The sequence below is a fragment of the Sinohyriopsis cumingii genome, chromosome 6 (assembly GCF_028554795.1).
Source record: "Sinohyriopsis cumingii isolate HCF-2022 chromosome 6, ASM2855479v2, whole genome shotgun sequence".
Lineage (NCBI taxonomy): Eukaryota > Metazoa > Mollusca > Bivalvia > Unionida > Unionidae > Sinohyriopsis > Sinohyriopsis cumingii.
In genome coordinates this window covers 132,337,819-132,346,671 of record NC_142966.1, presented here as the reverse complement: position 1 = coordinate 132,346,671, position 8,853 = coordinate 132,337,819, and positions in this window count along the sequence as shown.

Sequence of the window (8,853 nt, the reverse complement as noted above, 5' to 3'; positions counted from 1 at the left end):
AGTTTATTACCTTTTGAACCACAGTTCGTACACGGCTTCTTGGAATCCTGTCGTCTGTGCTAAAGATGAACTCCCTCATCGCAAACCTCAAGACCATCAAGCTTATGTGATCAACACGGACGACAGTCATCTCCCAGGAACCCACTGGGTAGCCGTCTACTTTCCTCAAGAAGGATGTGTGGAATATTTCGATTCGTATGGATTGCCTCCTTTGGAAGACGATATCATTGACTTTATGAGAAGAAATGCTCAGACCATCCGATTCAATAATGTGAAATTACAAGGCACGGATTCCTTGGTGTGTGGACAATATTGTGTGTATTTTCTGCATCATCGCAGCTTGGGCTATTCCTTAGAACATTTAGTGACTCATTTTGATCCTCGTTCTTCTTCTAGAAACGATGTGAAAGTAGATCGATGGTTTTGTGACCATTATGCTTATCTTTTGTCTCAAGCTAGGAAACGTAGTGTCCATCAATGGCCTAATGACTTCCAACAGCGGAAATCACAATTTCATTCACAACGTTGTCAACCCTGTCCAAAATAATGTGTGAGTTGAAAAAAATGTTTGTGATCAGAAAAAAATGTTTGATGTTATATTGTTGGGTTATTGTTAAAAAATGTTAGAGTTGTTAGTTAGTGTTAAGTGATTTTTGAATAAAAAATGTTGTGTTTTGAAAAAAATGCCTTTGTCTTTTGTTTGGCTATAAGAATGTTGATTCATGCTCTTTGACTTCTCTCTATCTCTCTCATGACACTCATTGATCGTTCCGGCTCGAAAACCGTAGAGGGATGTTTTCCTTCACGTCCGCGCTTTGACTTTAAGAACCGGGGTAGTTTCCAGTCTAACCATCCATTGTCGACTCATCCTCCTACGAAGATGTGCTCCAAACTAGCTAAGCTAAACGAAGCCTACGTGAATTTGCATAGGGTCAGACACAGTCTGATACCGAAGCCTGAAGAGATAGAGAATGTGAGAATGCTAAAAGTCACTGAAGACCTGATAGAAGGGCTCTTCAGAGAAGAAGTGAACAGGGAGAAAGAAGGATGGACAGAGAAGTACAGACTTCAGAGCCAGCAGCAACAGCAACAACATCATCATCATCATCAGCAGCAGCAACCTGAACCTGACAGAGGCTTTGTCGATTGTCGTATCGACACCTCAGAGTTCTTCTTCGCTTTCCGAAGAAGCAAACCTATCGTCAGAAAGTCTATCATCAGAGGACATCGCATTCTTAGAAACTAAAAGATTGCCATAGCAAACAAAGAAACAGCCCTTTTTCAGGGCTACCCAATACTCTAGAAAAGAAATAGCAATCAATTTGCCAATGTGTGTATGTAGAGTAGTGTGAATATAAACACTGACTCTTTTGTGGTGTGAGTGTATGTGTTTGTGTGGATAGTAGATAATGATCATGTTTTTTGCTATTTGACGTGCGTGGAGAGTAGATTTGGGGTTTGATTTGATTGCTTTGCGTATGTGAATAGCATATTGAAGTGATTAATGAAAATTTTTAAAGTAGTAATGGGTAGTATAAAAAAAGTGAGTGAGTGTTTCTTTTAGGTCCGCGCATTGTTTGGTCATGATCTAGGTAATATAACTTTTGTTTTTGTCCAAAAATAGCTGGAGCCATTACTAATAAAGAAAAGGCTGACCGACTAGCTCAGCATTTCTCAGATATGAGTAGCAACACCAACCACACCCCAGCATTTCAATTACAAAGGGACAAAGTAGAAAGAACCCATAGTAATCTCTTTAAAGACCTCGGTCCCAAAGTCTCGAACCTAAATAAAGACATTACAACTTAAGAATGGGACCTAGCATTGAAAACCAAAAACGAAACTAGCCCAGGGGAAGATCAAATAGGATACACAATATACAAAAATATCCCAAATAACATTAAACAAACAATTATTAAATTACTAAACCAAATATGGACTCAGGCAAACTACCCGATAAATGGAAACACGCAATAGTAATTCCAATACCCAAGCAAGGAAAAGACCCTAACGATATTAGCTCCTACAGACCCATTTCCCTAACAAACAACATTTGTAAGATCATGGAAACCATAGTCACCAACCGACTCAAACACCACCTAGAGAGCAATAATTTAATCTCCGATAATCAATGCGGATTTAGAAACAAAAGATCCACCACGGATCAACTAATACGATTAGAAACCGCAATTAAATTGGCGTTCAACTCCAAACGCAAAGCTGATAGGAATTTAATTGCAGTATTTATTGACCTCGAAAAGGCATTCGACCTTGTATGGACCAAAGGCTTATTAGCCAAACTCAACCACTACGCCATCACAGGTCGAATGTTTAAATTCATTGAAAACTTCCTCGCTGACCGTAAAATATCAACCAGAGTCGGCGACACCTACTCTGAACCACACACACTTGAAAACGGTACACCACAAGGGAGCGTACTCAGCCCAACCCTTTTCAACATCATGATTAATGACTTGGACACCAACTTAACATCAAAACTAATTGAACTCTCACAATTTGCTGATGATAGTGGATTATGGAGAGCAGGAAACCCCTCCAACCACAAAGTAATCAGCGATATTCAAACAAGTTTAAACAAAATAGGGAAATGGGCTGATAAATGGGGTTTCAAATTATCCCATGAAAAAAACCATAGCAGTATTATTCACCACCAAACGTAAATTACAAAATCAGTTTCCCAAACTCACCATCCAAAATCAAGAAATTAAAGTCGTAAATGTAGCACGATTTTTAGGAATGCATTATGACTCCAAGCTAAACTGGGGACACCACATAAACGAACTAGTCAAAAGGTGCAATAAAGACCTTAACCTCCTTACAACCCTTAAAGGAACCACCTGGGGATCCAATCAAGAAACCTTACTAGCATTATATAAATCGTTAATTAGATCTAAACTAGATTACGGATGCCAAATTTACAACTCGGCACCCCAAAATAACCTCAAAAAACTAGATAGCATACAAAGAAAGGCCCTAATTATTTGCACTGGTGCACTACCATCCACATCACTAGTGGAACTTCAAATCTTAACTGGAGAACTGCCGCTCCACCTTAGAAGACAAGAACTCACCCTCAGATATGCAGCCAGGCTAACAACACACCCCGACACACACCCCACCCGGCTAGCTATAAATAAATGCAACATACCTTTTAGAACTAAATTATCACAAAACATACCAGCAGGGAAATTAGTCCATCAATTAGTTGAACAACTTCCTATAGACAAACTCCAAGCAGAAATTGCAAATCACTATGACAAAGAACCATGGATAAATATCAACCCCACAGTTAACACCCTCATTACGAAATATGGCAATAAAAACGAACAGGAACTCAAACTAAACACAATCTGTACAGAAGAAATCAACTCAAAATATTGCAACTACATTAAGATTTACACTGATGGGTCCAAAATTACAGAACCACCCAGAACAGCAGCAGCTTACGTAATCCCCGAACTTAACATTAAAGTAGGACGAAGACTACCTAACCTCTGCTCTATATACACAGCTGAATTCTGGGCCATACTTGAAGCACTCAAGTGGATCAAAGAGAACAAAATACCCCAAGCGGTAATAATAAGTGACTCGCTAAGCGTCATAAACTCAATACTTAATAACAACACCAAATCAAGAGAAAACTATCTTAGGCAAACCAATTTATTGTTAAAAATACTGAACAAAAATAACTTACAAGTAGAATTTATGTGGATACCATCCCATATTAACATACCAGGTAACGATATGGCAGATATAACAGCTAAACAAAAACTAAACGAAACCACTCACATCAACCTAGATTATAGCATATGCGAACTCAATAGCATATCTAAAACCCTCATTGATAATAAATGGCAGGAATTATGGAACACAAGCACTCAAGGCAGGAAACTAAAAACCATCATTAAAGAAGTATGTAGAAATAGGAAACCACCCAAAACAAAAGGCAGTGAACAAAAATTCATAAATAGAATACCCACGGGCAAAACCAAGCTGGCTAACAGCTTCGGACAGTACATAGGACCACAACCACATAACCCTAACTGCTACCACTGCAGGGTCCCAGAAGACATAGAGCATATTTTTAACAACTGCCATACACTTGAAAAAGAAAGGGCTAAGTTTAAAGTTAAACAGCATAAAATTGGATCCCCTACAACATACCCAGAATTCTTGATGAACACAAACCCCAATATTAATCTAACATTCAAAAATATCATAAGTTTTATACACGAATCCAATCTACTCAAAAAAATCTAAGAAAGTAAATCAAAGACCAGTTAAAAATATAACAAATCACTGTTTGGGAATTATGACGGCCGGCTCGGTCTCGTGGGTTCACAGACTGACACAGCCGTTCATAGCCCGAATAATAAAAACCAGTTAAGGACGAATATTACAAAATCACTGTTTGGGAATTATGACGGCCTGCTAGGTCTCGTAGGTTCACAAACTAACACAGCCGTTCATAGCCCGAATAATAAAAACCAATTAAGGCCACAAAAAATTAAAATAGGAAAATAGGAATTAATTAAAACAGGACTCCATAATAACATACAAACAACCATAAAACAAGTTTTCATTCCAAACCAATAAGATAGGGAATCAAAATAAATAAGGAATTCATGAATAATAATTAAAAAAAAAAATAAATAAATACTCCTAACCGTCTCCTTGTCTCTTAAACCACAGCTATTTCTACTAACATACTCAGCCAAATCCAGGCAATGTTGACAGACGACACTGAAGAATTTGAAACTTCCACGCTGGCAGCGGCCCTGGAAGTATCATCATCCAGCGGCGATGAAGCTGATGAACCTGCACCACCTAAACAGAGTGGAAAAAAGGAAGGCTCTGTCTACCGGAATATGGGACTGGGAAAGGCAATTGATGATATCAAAAAAGCGGGCCACTTCGTCAATGCCACAAGACCGGGTGTCCTAATGTGACGTCATCGCTGCCGACCAATCGTGGCGGGAGTCACATACTGCTTGGTTTGACACCTGGGGCATTTCAATCCAACTAAGAAACACGAGTGTGTGGTGTGACTATTCCCACTCATGTCTATTAGCCTTTCAGTCAGGTTGTTAAGGACTAGTTAGTCCTACACCTGAGTGGCTAAAATAAAAAGTACTCTTTGAGTACATAAAAGCCTGGGGGATGAGGCTCCTTTTCCTTCCCCCAGGAGTAATTAAAAATCACGCAGTGCGTGAATAAAAAAGTGGTACATGTTCAAAAGAACGAAAACCACTATAATCCAACTAACGAACGAACGAACTTTTGTTTTAGGGGATGTTTTCCTTCACCTCCGCGCTTTTAGTATAAATTGAAACTCGCTCGGCAATCTAGCCACCCTTGTTGATTGATCAACACTTGAGAATGAGCAGAAGGCTAGCAAAACTGTTGGAACTTCATGTGCACCTGGAATATGCCAGGCACATACTAAATGAACTGGCCGCGGAAGCCATTGTAGAAGAGGAAAGGATGAAAGAGGAGGAGAGAAGAAACAAAGAAGAGGAGGAGAGAAGAAAAAAAGAAGAGAAGAAAAAGGAGAGAGGTATGGCTGTACCACAACCACAAGAAGAAAATTTCAGAATCCCAGAGACAGAAAATTGGGATTCTGAAGCCACTTATCCCGCCTCTGCTCTCCCCCAAAAAAGAGTGAAAAGAGACTGGGGAAGAAGATGTGTGTGTGGTGCCCGGCCTGGAAGGTGCCATCATTAACCAGGTGCCATGGAGTTAAAAAAACAACCCTTTTCAGGGCTACCCAAACCTTTAGAAAAGAAATAGTAATAGATTTGCCAATGTGTGTAGGTAGAGTAGTGTGAATATAAACACTGACTCTTTTTTCTTTGTGTGTGTGTGTTTGTGTGTGTGTGTGTGTGTGTGTGTGTGTGTGTTTGTAAGCGCTCACTTACGTTTGTGTGGATAGTAGATGTGGGGTTTCATTTTAATGTTTTGCATGTGTGGATAGTAGATTTGGGGTTTGTTTATTGCTGCATCACGTATGTGAATAGTAGATCATATGAAATGAGAGAAGTAGGGGATGTTTTCCTTCACGTCCGCGCGTTTTAAGTGATAATCGAGGTAATATCAATTTTATGTTTTAGTGGGATGTTTTCCATCACGTCCGCGCTTTCACTATAAGAACCCACAGTATTCGTCGTTCAAACCATTCTGCAAAGAATAAAAAAGAAGATGGCTTCAAACCAGCTTGATAAAATGAAAACATTGCAAGACGTCCTGGACAATTTGGGTATGATGGAGCAAATGTTAGTGAGGTTAAACGAGGATCACTATTCTTATAGTCCCCATCGAGTGAAGATGGAGATCAACAATTTAAGAAAAGTAAAGGAAATGATCAGTGCTCTGATGAAAGAAATAAAGGAGGAGAAGGATGATGAAGATTAAAGGATAAGGATGAGAGTATTGAACGAAAAAATTGAAAAGGAAGAAGAAAATGAGAAGAGGAAGAAAGAAGAGGAGGAGAAGAAGAAAGAAGAGAAAAAAAAAGGAAGAAAAGAAAGAAAAGAAGAGAAAGAGTGTAGGACAGAAAATAAGAAGCTGGTGGAGAAATAGAAGAAATTAAAAGAAGAAGAAGAAACCCAAAGGCCCTTTTCAGGGCCACCCACATTTCTCGAAAAGAGATTGACTTTCAATTGCCTACCCTTTTTTTATTTTTTTATTTTAAAAAAAAAATAGAGACCCTTCCCTGTTTCAATTTTCGCCTGTTCCCTTTCCATAGACCCATCAGGTCGGGACCCTATTAAAATAGGGTCCCGACCCTGTTCCATTTCCCCTTGTCGCTCAACAGTCCCAAAATATATTCCCCATGTTAAATTCCCATTGTCGCCAGGGTACAAACTTTTTTCTCTAATGTTAAATTTTCCATTGTCGCCAGGATGCAACCCCCCTATTTTAACATTAAAGTCCCCTTGTCGCTAGGGTATCCCACTTAACTACTTAGGAGTTTAGAGAGGCTGACGATCCTCACAACCAGAAATCAAACAATTGCTTAGCTTACACGTGGTGGAATGTTTGCACTTATACATGTGGTTGGAAGACAATTATGTGTGTGTTGTCTGAGATTAATAAACCTGGGACAACTTTGTGGGGATCTTCTGTCTGATCGACATATGAACAACTCGGTCAACGTGATATTTTTTTGCAGGACTGAATAATTTCATTTAAATCAACAGTCGTAAAGAAATGATCCTACACTATCAAATACGGAACACAAACGATGGACATAGATCACGATAAACAATATTAAACACAGCAGTCACAGACGCAACACAGACAAAATGTTCAATTATGATGATAAAGAAATTGAAAGAAAAAGAAAACGACTTGTTACGATGACCTGAACACAATAAACAATAACGATTTAGACCACTCAACATAACTATGTGAGTCCAATTAATCATTCTACTCAGTGCAGCACAACAAATATGTTATAATGAGTCAAAACGAACAGTTGGAAGTTGATCTACAAGAAGCATCAATCAAGAAGAAAAGACCTTCAAGGAGTATATACGACATTGATTGACTCGAGAAGAAAATTATCAAAGCAGCACGTTATCGAATCTTCCGCTCTTCGATCGCTCAGAGAGAGAGAGAGAGAGAGAGAGAGAGGCAGACAGAGACAGAGAGAGACAGGGAGACAGAGACAGAGAAAGAAAGTAGGAAAAACGAATGTTTAGTGAAATAAACAGGCTTTAATAAAGGGGAAACAGAGATGGAACCCGTATCAAAGGTTAGTTCTTTTTTCAACTCCATCCACGGACCCACTTCCGTCGATTCACCTCGATTCCCCACCCCATATCCACGATCACTGAGGTTCCACTCAGGATTTGAACCTTTCATTTGATACTCATAGAATATCAATAAATATTCATCATCGTTAAACAGCATACCAATATCACTACTTCCATTAATCGGTGTAGCTGGAGTTAAAGTTACAGTAAGAGTTCATATTGCTTTGATCTTTGACCCTTTCTCCAACTTATGGGACATCTATAACCAGGATTCACTTACATCTTATCGCCGTAAACCAACACACCAAATATAATCACCCGCCTTTAATCGGAATTTATAGAGTTCAGGTTGCACGAAACCCACTGACAGACAAACGAAAACATATACACATGTATGGAAGGATTGTAACATACATACTCAATCATAATCTAACGGCAAAGATATATAATTATGACTGAGTTCTGTAGAAGGACGCTAGACTGTGTTGGTGATGAACGGTCTTATATCTAAATAATCTTTACTTTAGTAACAAAATATACGATTCGTGGAACCAGTTTAATCAAATGCTATAGTAAAACCAATCTGTTTTTTTATACACAAAGGAACATACGAATGTGTCCATTATGGCCTGATGTCTTTATAAATAGATAAAATATGTAAGGAATGTTTTAAAATGTGATACAAATGATTGCGTCATAAACAGCTATTTTGTAGGCAAAGTGTACGCCAAAACAGGCATTTTTTATCTTATTATCACAGAATGCAACCAATCATCCTAGAAACGCTGGACGGTCAAGCTATAGGACCACTGTCCTCTCTTTTATCCTACAAGCCCTATTTTTGAACTTAACGGACTTTTATAAGTAGGGTGCCTATTGTTACCAATTATCTTTTCTGTGCTCAATTATCTAGAATGATCACATAATCTGGAATCTAGAAACGATCTCATTTATCTAAAAATTATCTTCATACGAGTCATAAAGGCAAGAAATCTATATTAAAACAATACTTACCGGTTTTAGCTTCAAAACATAGCTCTCATGTCGTATACGACCATTGGCGAATCCTCAAACT